This window comes from Malania oleifera, chromosome 7 (genome assembly GCF_029873635.1).
Source record: "Malania oleifera isolate guangnan ecotype guangnan chromosome 7, ASM2987363v1, whole genome shotgun sequence".
NCBI lineage: Eukaryota > Viridiplantae > Streptophyta > Magnoliopsida > Santalales > Ximeniaceae > Malania > Malania oleifera.
This window is the reverse complement of record NC_080423.1, coordinates 64,010,846-64,028,104: the sequence shown is the minus strand read 5'-3', so window position 1 is coordinate 64,028,104 and position 17,259 is coordinate 64,010,846. Positions and strand designations below refer to the sequence as shown.

The 17,259-nt window shown below is 40.4% G+C and overlaps 1 protein-coding gene and 1 non-coding gene across 2 annotated transcripts in view; both read right to left on the bottom strand.

The window, feature by feature from the left end:
• LOC131160131 (purine permease 1-like) overlaps positions 1–17,259 on the bottom strand; it is a 46,253-nt gene that overhangs the window by 19,269 nt on the left and 9,725 nt on the right. The window lies entirely within an intron of this gene.
• On the bottom strand, positions 2,163–2,268 carry LOC131161063 (small nucleolar RNA R71). The gene has a single exon (XR_009138224.1). It is a non-coding gene; the product is annotated as a small nucleolar RNA R71 (small nucleolar RNA).

The window sequence follows — 17,259 nt, the reverse complement described above, 5'->3', positions numbered from 1 at the left end:
GAGGATTCAAAGCTTGAATTGAGATGTTTAGCCAAGCTCTAGAAGCTTCAAAGCATAAATGGACAAGAATATGATGCTCGACCATATGGCGCGACCAGCAAACTATAGGGGCGACTTAGTCTTTTTTTGCAAACTACAAGGTTCAGACTGAGATCAGAATGCTGCAAGGTTCGACCAAGTGACTCGCTAAGGCGACCACGTCGAGATGCTAAGATAGAACTAAAATTCAGAAGTACTGAGAGTCTCAATGAAGTGTTTGACCAAGACACCTTCAAGGGCGACTATGTCGAGAGACTGAGATTTCTTGAAGATAGAGATGCTGCAAGTCTCGACCATCAACTCAACCATCAAGACCTTGAGGCGCAACGAAGTCGAAGGCATTGGAGAGTCGAATCCATGACTTCCCGCAAGTCTCAACTAGGGCGCGCACAAGAATGACGCATGAGCGACTTGGTCGACAACGATGATCTTCTACACAAGATTTGCTACAAACTTTCCTAAATTGTAAAACAAACTTTGTAAACCCTAGAGCCTATAAATATTCGCTATGAGCACGAGCTCTGGGTTTCTCTTTGGCCTCTCTTAGGTTAGTGATAGACTAAATATGTCATTGAGAGCCAAGATAGATTAGGAGTAGCATAGTTTTCAATTCCTGTTTCGGTGTGTGCATGAAGTGTTCGACAGCCCGTGACAACCAGCGGCGTTTGTGTGCTATCATTACATAATCACTCCTTTGTAATTCCCGTCGTTAGTGACAGACGTTTTGAATAATAAAGGGATAATCTTTTTACTCTTGCTTTCATTTACATGCTTTTGTTTACTGCTTTCCATTTACTTGCTATGTGTTTGATGAAGGATCTCAGATAAGGATAAGCACTTCTGCATATTAGTCAGAGGGAAATAGTCAGCTATGGAACCGCGGAGGTGTTTGTTCATTGTTGAGACAGGGTATACTCCGATTCCTAACCGTGCTTTGGATAGTTGGTGCACCCTTGCTACCCTATGCCCTTGATCGCCCCTTTCTCGCTTTGGCCTGCTCGGGTTAGTACTTCTATGGAGGTATGGATGAATGTAGATAAGGGCATGGCGTCCAACGTCTGATTCGGACCACAGTATCGCTTTGTAGGAGTAGGGTAACTCATAAATTTACTTGCTTTCCCATAGTGTAGATTTACTCACTTTCATTTAATCGCTTTCTAGTAGTTAGAAACATCCACCATTGCAAAATATCACCTTTTACTTCTTTTTCATAACAAGGTCATAATAAACTAACTTGGAAGTGGTTTACTAACTGCACTTCAAGTCCCCGTGAATCGATACCTGACTTACCCACTTTCTACTGAACTTGGGATAGTTAGGTTTATAAATATTATTTTTGGTAGTTAAGGACTCAAGCCATGGCGAGCCTACCAAATTTTGGCATTGTTGCTGGGGACTTAGCTACGATTATAAGCCAACTTCTGCTTTAGAGTATTATTTCCTTGTTCTTTTGATTTTCTCTCCTTTTTTTTCCTTTTCTTACTTAATTTCTATTTTCTTTATTTTTTTTTTTCCGTTTTTGAAGTCTGAATTTGTGTGCTTATACATGTGTATGTTTGGTATGCGTTCTTTGGAACACGAGATAATTCCCACAGATCTTGAGATTAAAGAATCCCGTTGGTCCCTTAGGAAACCTATCTCTAATCTGATGAAAGCTGAGTCGTCTGAATTGAAAGCAATGGTCGAAGATAACCCATCGATTCCAGTTGAACAAATCCTAAAACCCCACGCTTCTCACCTACCTGTGGTGGGAGAGCAACACCTGCAGCCTCTTAGGGACTAATTTGTACCTAATGCATACACATTGCCATCCTGCATTCGGTTCCTGGATGTTCAGGTGGCCCAATTTGAGATTAAGACTTCAATCATCTCGATGCTGCCCAACTTTCATGGGAATTCTATTGAAAATCCTTATTAGCATGTGGATGAGTTCTTGGAAATCTGTTCCACCATCCGCATCCATAATTTTAGTGATGATGCTCTCTGTCTTAGGCTTTTTTCGTTCTCTCTTAAGGATAAAGCCAAATATTGGTTGACGTCCATAGAACCGAACTCGGTGATGAACTAGGCCACCATGCAACATGAATTTCTTAAAAAGTACTTCCCAATTGGGAAGACTAATCAGCTTCGGAGAGCCATCACAAGTTTCTTACAAATGGATGGGGAACTCTTTTTCGAGACTTGGGAGTGCTTTAGGGACCTGCTCCGTAAATGCCCACATCACTAGGTCCCCAAGTGGCAATTAGTCCAAACTTTCTACGGAGGGTTGGCTGAGAGAGATAGGACTATGGTTGATGTGTCATGTGGAGGTACTTTCCTCATTAAGCACGAGAATGAGGTCTGGATTCTCTTCGAAAATTTGGCGAAAAATTCTCAGCAGCACATGGCTGCCACTTGTAGACTACCTAATCCATCAAATTCCAAACTAAAAGGAGTTTATGAGTTGGCCACTAGCCAAGACCTAGCCCCGACCTTGCATGTCATATCTAAAAAGTTAGATCAATGTCCATCCTTAGGACCGCAGACAACAACTTGTGCAGAGGTTTGTGCAATCTACTCCGACCCTTCCCATACATGTTACAATTGCCCTCATGTGCATTCCCATCCTGAGCTTGTGCAAAAGGAAGTAAAGGCCACTCAAAATTGGTACGATAAGCCATCTAACGAAACTTATTTGAATACCTAAAATCTCGAGTGGAAAAAACATCCTAACTTCTCTTGGAGGCCGCAAGCTCTGGGTTTTCAATCCCGAAGACCTTAACAAAACTCTAATGTTGTGCCTCCACGCCTATATCAAAATTTCCAAAACCATCCGGACTCAGCCCCTAGACCTTTAACTATTCAGCATCCGCCTCCACCTCAATCCAAATATGATTCATTCCAAGAGATGGTGTTGACAACCCGTAGCGAATTGAAGCAGACCGTCAAGTGGACCAACAACTCCTTCACTTCCACTCCCAATCTATTGCAAAGCTAGAAACCGCCATGGGACAACTAGCTGTTGCTTTAAGTCAAAGGGATGAGGGTAAGTTACCAAGTCAACCCATCATGAATCCAAAGGGACAATATGGAGTAGAATGTGAACCGGACATTGGACCCTCCTTATACTCTGAGCAAGCTTAGGCCGTAACCACATTTCAAAATAGCAAGCTGACACCTGAACAAGGTAAAGAGCAACCGAGCATAGGGGAGACCCAAGATGAAAAACTGGAAGTACCCAACATGGATTCATGCACTCTCTCTTACTCTAGTAGGGTACATAGACCATTGAGTCTCACACCCACCACTAGAAGAACCACACCTCACTTCACCTCCCATAGGGATTTTCATAGCTACTCAGTGACACATCCAGCAACCCCACTCGCACATCCAGCAACGCTACTTGCACCCTCGATATTTAGGAAAACAGCTTCCACCGAGTCTATCTGGGATATGTTTAAACAAGTACGAATGGATAATCCTCTCCTCAATGACATTAAGCAATTACTTGCATTTATAAAATTCCTTAAGGACTTGTCAACGCAGGAGACAGAATCAAGGGTGCATATGGATGGTTTGGTTAAGCAGGCCAAGCATATAAGTTCCATAATACTAAAACACCTGGTTCCTAAACTAAAAGACTCAGGCTCACCTACGATTTCATGTGTAATTGGTAATTACACCATTAATGGGGCCCTTCTAGATTTAGGAGCAAGTGTGAACATTCTTTCATACTCGGCCTATCAGAAACTTAACCCAAGAGAGTTGCAACCCACCTTGGTTTCCATATGCCTCACTGATCGATCTATTAAGAAACCCTGGGGTGTGGTAGAATATGTGGTAGTCAAAGTGGGAGATTTCCACTACACTTTCAATTTTATCATTTTGGATGTGGAGATTTCCACCAACCTAATCCCTGTCCTTTTGGGACAACCATTCCTAGCCACGGCTAACGCCTGCATTCAACGTAGGACGGGAATTATGGATATCTCATGGGGCCATAAGTAACATAGGCTGAACATATTTAATGCTTCCTAACATCCTTTGAACGCCGTCCAAACTGTGGATGAAGACGTTATTGATAAAATTGTTAGGGAAACAACTCCTTCAATACTATGAAAACACCCTTGGGAAATTACACTGCAGCTTGACAACCCTACGTGTAGAGACCTGAATAATTATAACAATTAAATAATAAAATAAAGGAGAGGAAACGGGAATTGTAAAGGATCATAGAAGGCGTTCGTTGACGAAGAGTCTTATTGGGATCATTGATAGGGACATGTGTCTCATCAACGAGGAATTACCGAGAGGGCTATTTCAGGGCCTAAAATTTGTCGATGAAGGTTATGAGTTTGTCGACGAACTCCTTTCTTGACCTCATCGACAAAGTGACGTCTCTCGTCGACGAGGGCAGGTGTATAAGTATGCCAAAATCTGATTTCAGTGCAGGAAATTTGTATGCGGCTCTTTCTTTCTCTAAGAATTCATCCCCTCTACCTTCTCTCTAAGTTTCTGGCTCAGGTTTTCACCGGTTCGACAATCCAAAGCCACCATGTTACTTCTTGAAAGATTCTCTTCATATCTGTTGGAGTAGATTGTTGGTTAGGCTAACTTGGGAACCATCCCAAAATTCGGGTAAGTTAGTTAATTTAAGTATTATTGGGTATTTGGTGTTTCTAGACTGAGGAGAATATGTTAGGAAAGGAAATACTGAAGTTTTGTTGGGGAAAATGTTAATTTCAGGGTATTGTGCTGGGAACACAGTAGGTGTAAGAATCAGGGGTTTTGTGGGCTTCTCAGTAAGGCAGGTAAGGGGATAAACTATGTCAGAATTTTTCATGAAATTATTTATGATTTTACAGCATTAAATTTCAAGAAAGTATGTATATTATATAATTATGTTTGGGAAATATTGTTATGAACAGGGATATGATTTAAACGTGTTTAATCAGAAAATATGATTTTGGAACAGATTTTACATTCAGGAGATTACCCTATTTCTGTGTGGCATGAGTTTAATTTCCATATAATTGTGTATATCAGAATATAATATTTTTCCTAGATTAAGCATGATATGATAGTTTTCATGGCAATTATAAAATAGTACACGAATCATTATTTTACATATTAAATAGTACAGAAAAATGATGTTCAGTATATTATGTTATACCAGCATAGATGTCGTGATTCATGTTATGTTATGTCGGCACAGATGTCGTGTTTTATGTTATGTTATGCTAGCGCAAATGCTGAGATTCATGTTGGCGCAGATTCCATAATCAAGTATGATCAGAAAGAATTTATGAAATATGTACATAACAGTTATTATTATGAAATATGAAACAACTATATTCAGTATATGAAACTTATTATATGATATCAGAACCCAGATGACATGGTTTAGTACAGTTTTAGGAGCATGGTACCGTAACTATATGTTCAGAATTATGATAGTGCTACCACACGACCAGTAGTGCGGGAGATGGCAGTCAATGTGGTTTCAGTGTAGAGTGGAGTAGTCCCCTTGGCAGTTTGGGACCAGGTTGGGGCGGGCCCATCGTACTTACATACTTATGTTTGATTTAGTATAGTGGGCCAACCATTTCTGGGTCCCGCCTTCGGGCTGCACAACCTAGTCATGTGGGGGTAAGACATGACATTAGCTAGCTATCCATCCTAGGTGTATTTCAGTATTGTACAGTTATATAAAATGATTTTCATGTATATAATCTAGTATGCTTTATGATGATATGAAAAATCATGTTTTACATAGTTCTGCTACAGACAAATTTTACCAAATATGCTTATTATACTATTTATATGTATAACATGAAAATGCTCATAACGCCACACATTGATATTAGTTTATTTCCCTTACTGAGAGGTATCTAGCCCCAACTATATAAACATTTCAGGGAATCTAGGTAGAGGAGTGGATAAGGCTTTATGACAGTAGAGACCGGTGAGGCTACCCTGTCTAAAGGGTGAGTTGTTGATCTAGGGTCAGGTTTATTTTTGGGTTATGACCCTAGGGTACATTGGTATTTTCGGTGGATGATTGTAAATATAACAGGTTTAGTATAACTCTGGTATTGTGGTTGGCTGGATGATATGTATGTGATTACGTTTCTTGCTGTATAGGTATCCGAATGGTGTTTTGGGTATATCCCCGGTACCCATGGGTAAAGGTTGTTTATATTATTTAGTTGAACAAGATATCAAACTTGTTTTGTAAAATGTTATTATGGAAAAAATATATATGGTAAATTGGGCAAGTCGTTACAGTTTGGTATCAAAGCCTAGGTTGCTAGGTTCTGTAGACTCTAGAGTGCAGTGGAAACAATACTAGAGTATAGGAAGAGGATTTGAGGTTTTGTTTTGCAGTTTAAAGGCAGGACTTCCGTGGTGGTTTTTGTGTCTTTCCTAGGGTGACGATTTCAGGAAAGTCATAGTAAACTATTGTCAGGTTGTGTTTCTAGAGTGTAGGACTGGATCTTAAAATAAGATACAGATGTCAAGATAGGGGATTTTGGTTAGATGCGTAAGTTATAAGGATAGGGTCCCTAAGTTATGTTTATTATCTTTTCAGAATGGACCCTAGAGGAGGTAGCGCCCATGCGAGCGGTAGTGACAGTGCAAGGCCCTCGAATGCAGGCGGGGCTGATTCTGATGTGGTATTACGCAGTGTGGATCATCAGGTTATGACTGAGATTGCTAGGAGCTCTAGAGAGCAAGGTGTCCAATTTGAAAGTTGTGGGTGCATGATAGAGAAACTTACTAAGATGAATCCTTCAACATATTTAGGAGGAGTTGATCTTGCAGACCCCGAGAATTGGATGTAGGAGATCGAGAAAATTTTGGCAGTATTGCAGTGTATAGAGGAGCAAAGGGTCTTCTTCGCCACCTATAAACTGACAGGGGAGGCCGAGAGGTGGTGGACTGCGGTAAAACTTCTGGAACAGCAGAGGACGATGCCGATAGTTATGACATGGGACCGATTTAAAGAATTATTCTTTGACAGATATTTCTCAGCCACTGTCAGGGAAGCTAAAGTGGAAGAGTTCCTAAATTTGAAGTAGGTACAGCAGTCGGTTCAGTAGTATGCGGCGAGGTTAGTGGATAGAGTAGCTTTGGCTAAGGCCGATGAGCGGTTGGGTGGAGAGGAACAGGGACAGAGGAAGAGTTCCACACCTTCAGGCTTTCAGTAGGGTTTTGGTCGAGGTTAGTGGAGGATAGGAAACTACGGTAGAGGTCAGAGACAGGAGACTGGGGCCCGTGAGGTTCAGGGTATTCAGACCTACCTTGTATGTCAAATATGTGGAAAGAGGCATCAGGGGGAGTGCCGAGCTGGGAGAGGTATATGTTACCGTTGTGGAGGATCAGGACATCTGGCACGAGATTGTCCTACACCTATTGGTACTGCTTCTACTCCCAGGCAGTTTAGGGGAGGTTACTAGATGCCTCATGGAAGTCTGTAGAGGAATGTAGCCCCAGTGAGGGTTTATGTTCTGATGCTAGAAGACGCTGAGACGACCGTAGACATCGTGACAGGTACCCTTATTATTTTGTCATGCCATGCTATTGTTTTATTTGATTCGGGTGCTACTGATTCCTTTGTGATTGTGAATTTCATTAAATTTTCTGAAGGCGAGACCTATTTAGTAGATGTAGAAATGTCGGTAGCTTCACCGACTCGTTCAGCGGTAAAGTGTTGTAGGGTGCTCAGAGGTTATCCCGTAGAAATTCAGGGAAGAGTACTACCCGTTGATTTAATTGTACTAGACGTGCATGAGTTTGATGTAATACTGCGTATGGATTGACTGGCAGCTAATTATGCTAATATAGATTGCCATTTTAAAGAGGTGATTTTTAGACCACCAGGCAAGCAATAATTCATGTTTGTGGGGTCGCAGGTGTGTTCCTTGCCTTAGTTAGTGTCAGCTATGCAAGTGAGAAGGCTACTCCTAGATGGTTGTTAGGGGTTTATGGCTTTTGTAAAAGAGATGTCAGGAAATGAGTTGAAGCTTATTAATACACCAGTGGTTAAGGAGTTTCTAGATGTATTCCTAGAAGAATTTCCAGGATTGCCTCCTGCTTGCGAGGTAGATATCCCTATTGATTTACTTCCTGGTATGGCACTGATTTCTAAAGTTCCTTACATAATGGCTCCAACAAAGTTGGGAGAGCTAAAGGATTAGTTGCAAGACTTGTTGAATAAAGGGTTTATTCGACCCAGTGTATCGCCGTGGGGAGCTCCAGTGTTGTTTATAAAGAAGAAGGATGAGTATATGAGGATGTGTATAAATTACAGGGAAATTAATAAGGTAACAATCAAGAACAGGTATCCTCTACCCTGTATAGACGATTTATTTGACCAGCTTCAGGGTACGTGGGTATATTCCAATAGTGACTTCAGATCAGACTACCACCAAGTGAAAGTAAAAGCAGAAGACGTCTCCAAGACAACCTTCAAGACCAAGTATGGGCATTATGAATTCCTCATTATGCCTTTTGTTCTGACAAATGCTCCTTTAGTATTCATGGATTTGATGAATATAATCTTTCATTAGTATTTAGACTGGTTTGTTGTGGTTTTCATTGATGAGATATTGGTTTATTCGAGGAGTTTTGAGAAGCATGAGACACATTTACGGCTGGTACTTCAGATGCTTAGAGAAAAGAGATTGTATGCCAAGTTCAGTAAATATGAGTTTTGGTTGGAGAAAGTGGCATTCTTGGGACATGTTATACCAAGGTCTGGAATTTCTGTGGATCCCAACAAGATTGAAGTAGTAATGAATTGGGCTAGATCAAAGAACGTTCAGGAAATTAGGAGCTTCTTGGGACTGGCGGGATATTACTGTTGGTATGTTGAGGGATTCTTAGCATTATCAGGGCCTCTAATGCGTCTAACCAGGAAAAATGTCAAGTTTGAATGGGATGACAACTGTGAACAGAGCTTTTAGGAACTAAAACAAAGGCTTGTCACTGCACCAATATTGATCATTCCGTCAGGTGGTGATGGTTATGTAGTTTCCAGTGATGCGTCTTTGAAAGGGCTCGACTATGTATTGATGCAGCATGGTGGGGTTGTAGCTTATGCCTCACGACAGTTGAAAGAGTATGAAAAGAACTACCCTACTCACGATCTGGAATTGGATGCAGTGGTATGCATATTAAAGATTTGGAGGCATTACTTGTATGGTGAGAAATGCGAGATATTCTTTGATCACAAAAGTTTAAAATACTTTCTTCACTCAAAAAGAGTTGAACATGAGACAGAGAAGGTGGTTAGAACTTATTAAAGATTATAACTGCACTATCAGTTATCACCTAGGGAAGACAAACGTGGTAACTGATGCTCTGAGTAGGAAATCAGTGGGACCAGCACTGGCAGCTATGGAGATTCAACATCCAATTCAGATGGATCTAAAGAGACTCGGTGTAGAGTTGGTAGAGAGTGTTCCCCAGGCATTTATTGCCAACCTAGTATTGCAGCCTACTCTATAGGAAAGGATTAAGACCGCTCAGAGCTAATAGCTAAGGTGTAGGACAGACAGGGAGATGGATTCAGTATTTCTCATGATGGGGCTTTGAGGTTCCGTTCCAGGTTGTGCATGCTTGCAGATATGGTTATTGGGAGGACGATCTTAGAGGAAGCTCACAAGTCCTTGTATATGGTTCATCCAAGTAGTACTAAGATGTATAGGGATCTACGAGAGTCTTACTGGTGGAGCGGCATGAAGAGGGAAATTGCTGAGTTCGTACAGTAGTGTTTGACATGCCAACAGGTAAAAGCTAAGCACTAGAGGCTGGTGGGCCAGTTGCAGCCACTTTTCATCCTAAAGTAGATGTGGGATCATGTATCTATGGACTTTGTGATGGGGTTGCGACCAAAATCGCATGGTCAGAATGCTATTTGGGTGGTCGTTGATAGATTGACGAAGACCACTCACTTCATTCCTATTAAAGTCAACTACTCCATAGACAGACTGGTAGAATTATATATTCAGGAGATAGTATGATCACATGGTGTGCCAGTGTCTACAGTATCAGAACGAGACCCACATTCCACGTCACGGTTTTGAAGGAGCTTTCAGGAGGTTTTGGGGTCTCGGTTATCTTTCAGCATGATGTTTCATCCTCAAACAGATGGCCAGACTGAGAGGGTGATTTAGACATTAGAGGATATGTGGCAGGCGTGCGTGCTAGATTTTGGGGGTAGTTGGACCCAATATTTGCCACTGGTAGAGTTCGCATACAATAACAACTATCAGGCCAGCATTGGCATGGCACCTTATGAGGTGCTCTATGGTAGGAGATGTCGTTCTCCTTTTTACTGGGATGAGATTGGTGAGAGGCGAGTTTTGGGACTAGAAATTGTGCAGCAGGCGTACGATAAAGTTTGGCTCATTAGAGACAGGATCAGTGTAGCTCAAAGTCAACAGAAAAACTATGCCGATACGCGCCGCCGGGAGTTGGAATTTGAAGTTGTGTATTTTTGAAAATAGCGCCATTGAAGGGAGTTATGAGGTTTGGAAGGAAGGGTAAGTTGAGCCATAAGTTTATTGGCCCTTTTAAGATTCTTGAAAGAGTAGGGTCAGTTGCTTACTGGTTGGCTTTAACACCAACATTATTTAGAATTCACAACGCATTTCATATTTCCATGTTAAGGAAATACGTCCCAGATTCCTCTTATATCATCATTTATGTCGAGTTAGAACTCAGTGATACTTTGGCTTATGAGGAAACTCCAGTGCAGATTCTGGACAGGAAGGAACAAGAATTGCGCAGTAAAAGGATTCCACTAGTAAAAGTCATGCGAAAGAATCAAGCAATAAAAGAAGCTTCTTGGGAACTCGGGGAAGAGATACAACAGAAACACCCACATCTGTTCAGTAGGGAATAACAGTAATCAGAAAGAGATACAAGTAGATATGTAATGTTTCTTTTATGCAAGCTAGTCAACATATGTAATAATTTTCAGTTGTAGGTAGTATTTTGGTTTTAGAAGAATTTTATTTTTATGTGTTTGTAATCTCCCAGAACCCTAAATGTAACCATGGTATTTCTCCGCCACAAGTGAGGGTAAGCAATAAAATAAGTAGTCATTTTCTCTTAAAGGGATGGTGTTTAACACAGACAGTAAATTTTGAGGACGAAATTTTTATAAGGGGGGAGGATGTAGAGACCCGAAGAATTATAACAATTAAATAATAAAAGGAAGGAGCGGAAAAGGGAATTGTAAAGGGTCACAGCAAGATTCGCATTCGTTGACGAAGAGTCTTATTGGGATTGTCGATGGGGATTCGTGTCTCGTCAATGAGTAATTACCGAGAGGGCTATTCAGGGCCTCAAATTCATCGACGAACTCTCTTCTTGATCTCGTCGACGAAGTGACGTGTCTCGTCGACGAGGGCAGGTGTATAAGTATGCCAAAATCGGATTTCAGCGTTGAAAATTAGCATGCTTGCGACTCTTTCTCTCTCTAAGAATTCGTCCTCTCTACCTTCTCTCTAAGTTTTTGGCTCGAGTTTTCGCCGGTTCAACGATCCAAAGCCGCCATGCTACTCCTGAGAAGATTCGTTTCATATTTGCTAGAGTAGATCATTGGTTAGGCTAACTTGGGAACCATCCCAAAATTTGGGTAAATTAGTTAATTTCAGTATTATTAGGTATTTGGTGTTTCTAGACTAAGGAGAATATGTTAGGAAAGGAAATACTGAAGTTTTGTTGGTAAAAATGTTAATTTCAGGGTGTTGTGTTGGGAACATGGTAGGTGTAAGAATTGGGGGTTTTGTGGGATTCTCAGTAAACCAGGTAAGAGGATAAACTATGTCAAAAATTTCCATGAAATTATTTATGATTTTACAACATTAAATTTCAAGAAAGTATGTATATTATATAATTATATTTGGGAAATACTGTTATGAACAGGGATATGATTTAAACGTGTTTAATCAGAAAATATAATTTTGGAACAGATTTTACATTCAGGAGATTACCCTATTTCTGTGTGGCATGAGTTTAATTTACATTCAGGAGATTAAACATGTTTAAATCATTTACCCTATTTCTGTGTGGCATGAGTTTAATTTCCATATAATTGTGTATATCATAATATAATGTTTTTCCCATATCAAGCATGATATGATAGTTTTCATGGCAATTATAAAACAGTACAGGAATCATGATTTTACATATTAAACAGTACAGAAAAATTATGTTCAGTATATTATGTTATACCGGTGCTGATACTGTGATTCATGTTATGTTATGCCGGCACAGATGCCGTGTTTCATGTTATGTTATATCGGTGCAGATGCCGAGATTCATGTTGGCGTAGATACCATAATCAAGTATGATCAGATAGAATTTAGGAAATATGTACATGACAATTATTATTATGAAATACAAAACAGCTATGTTCAGTATATAGAACTTATTATATGATATCAGAACCCAGATGACATGGTTTAGTACAGTTTCAGCAGCACAGTACCGTAACTATATGTTCAGAATTATGATAGTGCGACCACATGACCAGTAGTGTGGGAGATGGCAGTCAATGTGGTTTCAGTGTAGAGTAGAGTAGTCCCCTTGGCAGTTCGGGACCAGGTTGGGGCGGACCCATCATACTTACAAACTTATGTTTGATCTAGCATGGTGGGCCAACCATTGCTAGGTCCCGCCTTCGGGCTGTACAACCTAGTCATGTGGGGGTAAGACATGACATAAGCTAGCTATCCATCGTGGGTGTATTTCAGTATTGTATAGTTATATAAAATGATTTTCATGTATATAAATCTAGTATGCTTTATGATGATATGACAAATCATGTTTTACATAGTTCTACTACAGACAGATTTTACCAAATATGTTTATTATACTGTTTATATGTATAACACGAAAATGCTCATAACACCACACACTGATATTAGTTTATTTCCCTTACTAAAAGGTGTCTAGCCCCAGCTATATAAACATTTCAGGGAATCTAGGTAGAGGAGCGGATAATGCTCTATGACAGTAGAGACCGGTGAGGCTACCTTGTCTAAAGGGTGAGTTGTTGATCTAGGGTTAGGTTTATTTTTGGGTTATAACCCTAGGGTACATTTGGCATTTTGGTAGATCATTGTAAATATAACATGTTTAGTATAACTCTGGTATTGTGGTTGGTTGCATGATATGTATGTGATTACGTTTCCTGCTGCATAGGTATCAGAATGGTGTTTTGGGTATATCCTTGGTACCCATGGGTGCAGGTTGTTTATATTATTTAGTTGAATGAGATATCAGACTTGTTATGTAAAATGTTATTATGGAAAAAAATATATGGTAAATTAGGCAGGTCGTTACGCTACCCATGCTGAATTTGAGGATCCTCTTGAGAAATCTATGCTAAAACATGATTGGGACCCCAAATCTGAAACTAAGTTAGGGGTATGCAATTCGGGTGTGAGGAAGAGATGGGAGAAACCAATGTTAACTGGAAACCAAGATGAGTTCAAAATCAGCTTCAAAGTGTCTGGCTGAAGACGGTAAACTTAGCGCTTCCGGGAAGCAACTCGATAGGTGAGACGGCTGAAGACGGTAAACTTAGAGCTTTCAGGAGGCAACCCAACATTTTTTATTTTCTTTTTAAATCCTTAAGGTTGTTAGAATAGGCTAGCTAGAAGTTAGAGTCTTCGGAATAGATTTTAGGATAAGTGAGGGTCGTGACCAAGTACACGACAATCACAGGTGAAGGGAGACCTAGTCCGGTCGCTGAGTTGTTCGGAGCATGAAGAATACTGAGAGGGTTGACCAAGTCCGTGACCAGTATTGAGCTAGGTGCACCCTGGTCAAAATCATCGAGAGATTGTTTAAAACCTATTTGATTCCAACTCTTCGTCTCCCGCATTCTCATTATATCACCCTCTTCTCGCCTCACCACTGAAGCAAAAAGCACTCTCTTGGAAATGACTTCTTCTTCTTATTCATCTCTAGTATCCCCTCATGCATCATCTCAACAAGCTTCTAAGAGGCGACAACTTGGATCTTTGCCACGACGAGGCTCTTCATTGAGGAGCCGGCAGAGTTCAGTGGCACTAGAAGAGAGGGTGTACTTGGTATGGGCACCTTGCCGACTTCTACAATAGATTCCAAGACGGGGTTCGACCCCATAACCAGCAGATGCGTCCAACTCTATCGCACCACCATTTGAGGAATAACCCCCCCCCCCACCAATCTCCATGAAGTTAGGTTTCCCTATCCATTACCATTTTAACAATTCAACCCTACTATGTCGTATATCCCACCATCGAATGCCTCTGACCCATCCCTCGCCGAGCCCGCGACTCCCACGCCTGATGCACAACAATTGCCATACCACTTTTAGTTATATCAGTCCCTCCCGCCACAAACAATGCTTAACCAACCGAGACCACTCCAGGCTCTTCAGCCACGGCGGCCTCGACCTCCACTCTCGCCCCACCGGCTTCAATACTTGTGGGAAACCGCACCTGCTCGTAACGCTGCATTGGCCCAACCACTGATAATCTCATCTGATTCAGATTTTGACTCGGTTTCCAACTAAAATATATATTAAGTATTATTGGGTCTTGTAATCTGCCTCTGCGGCGTTGGGTTATTTTCTTTCTTGCACGAGTCCACCATGTTTTGTAGCTCTCATGCTTGCACTGCATTGTACTGATTGGGATTTAAATGAAATGACCATTGTGCTGTTAACTAATATCTGTCTTTTGTGCTACAGTATCTTCTTACTTGCATGTTATTTTGGTTCTTATATTTTGCGGGGCACTATTTGCTCTTCTTGGCACCATGCACTATCTTATCCCTTACCCAGATCCTATTCTCTTTCAACACTTCAATGAGGATATTGAAATTCTAAGTTGGGGGTAGGGGATAGTACAATGCACAACATTATTTCATGCACAAAAATGACACAATGGACACATAAAAATAAAAAATAAAAAATAAAAAATCTTTTTACAAATTCTAGGGAACCATCCTAACATATTTATACTTTATACATACACCCATATAACCTAAGGTTACATGCATAAACTTTCTAATTATATGATTTTAATACGCTCACCAACAATGTAGTAAATCAGTTGTACAAAATTTGCATAACATGGTCGACAACTTGACATTACTCTAGGTAATTAACTAAGTGGCTTGTTTTGGTTAATATTGCAATGTAAACTCTTATATTTACACGGTACTTCATGGGGTGAAGAACACACTCGCACATGATTTGTAACACTTTGTGTTCTTTGAGAGTACTGAGAGAACAACCATGGTGACTATGACACCTTGTGAGGTACTTGAGCCATCCATTCATTTCTTGACTTTTTGACATCAAACTCTGAGTTTATAAAACTCAACTATCCTCTTTTTACTGTATTTCCTTTGTCAACTAGTCTTTGTTCTTGTATTTGCTAGTTTATAGGTGACATTAAGTGGGGAGGTATAAATCTAGATCTTGTAGCTTACTCAAGACAGAAAGGTTAAGCCAACCCTAGAGATTGACTTTTTTCATGGACTCATTCTGAGCTACACTCCCATTGGAAAACATGAAGACAGTATAAGAACGGGATGATTGTTTCAGCTAATCATGCAAGTGAAAAAGAAACCTGAGTAGAGAAAAATAAAAACAACAAAAATATACACCTGCTTTGAGAAAATATGAAAAGATCCAGCTGAAAACACACACTACAAGTTTGCACGTATAAAGAATCTTCTGACCAATGCATCTGTTGAATTCACGCAAGTCTGGGAATAAGTTCCTTTACGGTGGTCTTGATTAAATGTGGTGAGTAAGTGATAAGATGCTAAGGTGAAGGACCCGACACCTCAACAAAGGCTGGATTCCTTTCTTATAAGACTAGTCACTCCACACTTCTAGCGTCAATTCTTCAAATATGTGGGATGTTTGATCATGACACTCTTCCTCACATATGAGAGTGGACCCATTCTCTTGAGTGAATTTTGTGAGAATAAACCACTAAGGCTGAGTCAAGATGACCATTCTGTAGGTGCCTCCAATCATCTTGAGTGAGAAAAATCATATACTGTACACATGCACTATGAGGTGGCCTATTCATAATTGAATTTGCATGCTATTATTAACTTTAAATTATAATCATGGGTTAATTTTCTATGAGTAGTATCTTGAAATGGTTGTGTTGTCTCGAGTTTTACATGATTGAAATGTTGCGGAGTGTATGTATAATAGAGTCATGCATGGAGTCATTTATATGTAACAAGGTTATATTTTTGTATATAAAATGGTATGATTATGTTACATGTTTTCTACTCTTTATTCACTACACTAGTGTTTGTGGGTGTCACTTTTGAAACCCTTACAATATTAGGACTCATCCACTAGGATCGACATAGGGGTTTAAAGCCTTGTTGCATATGGTAAATGCAATCGTGTTTCCCGCGAAAGAGGATATAGGTAGGATTGGGTAGTTTTCTAGATTTTGCTTTGCTTGAGAACTAGCAAAGTGTAAGTTGGGGGTTGTGATGAGTCCCTAAAATATATTATTCCAGACCCTCATTTACCTAAACTTATCCTCATTTTATTCTATATTTACCCAGAGTTATCATTGTTCAGAGCTATGCAAGGTTTGTTTGTCTTTTTAGGAAAATAGGAAAAAGTAATGGAGTTAAGCATTACAAGAAGCAAAAGAGAATTTGGAGGATTCAAAGCTCGAATTAAGATGTTTAGCCAAGCTCCATAAGCTTCAAAGCATAAATGGACAAGAAGATGATGCTCGACCATGTGGCGCGACCAGCAAACTATAGGGGTGACTTAATCTTCTATTGCAAACTCTAAGGTTCAAACTGAGATCATAATGTTAAAAGGTTTGACCAAGTGCTCGACCAAGTGACTCGCTGGGGCGACCACGTAGATATGCTGAGACAGAACTGAAATTCATTAGTACCAAGAGTCTCGACGAAGGGTTCGACCAAGAGACCTTCAGGGGCGACTGTGTCGAGATACTGAGATTTCCTGAAGATCGAGATGCTGCAAGTATCGACCATCAACTCGACCATCAAGACCTTGAGGCTCAACGAAGTTGAAGGCATTGGAGATTTGAATCCCTGACTTCCCGCAAGTCTCAACCAGGGCACGCACAAGAATGACGAAGGAGCGACTTGGTCGACAGCGATGATTTTCTACACAAGATTTGCTACAAACTTTCCTAAATTGTAAAACAAACT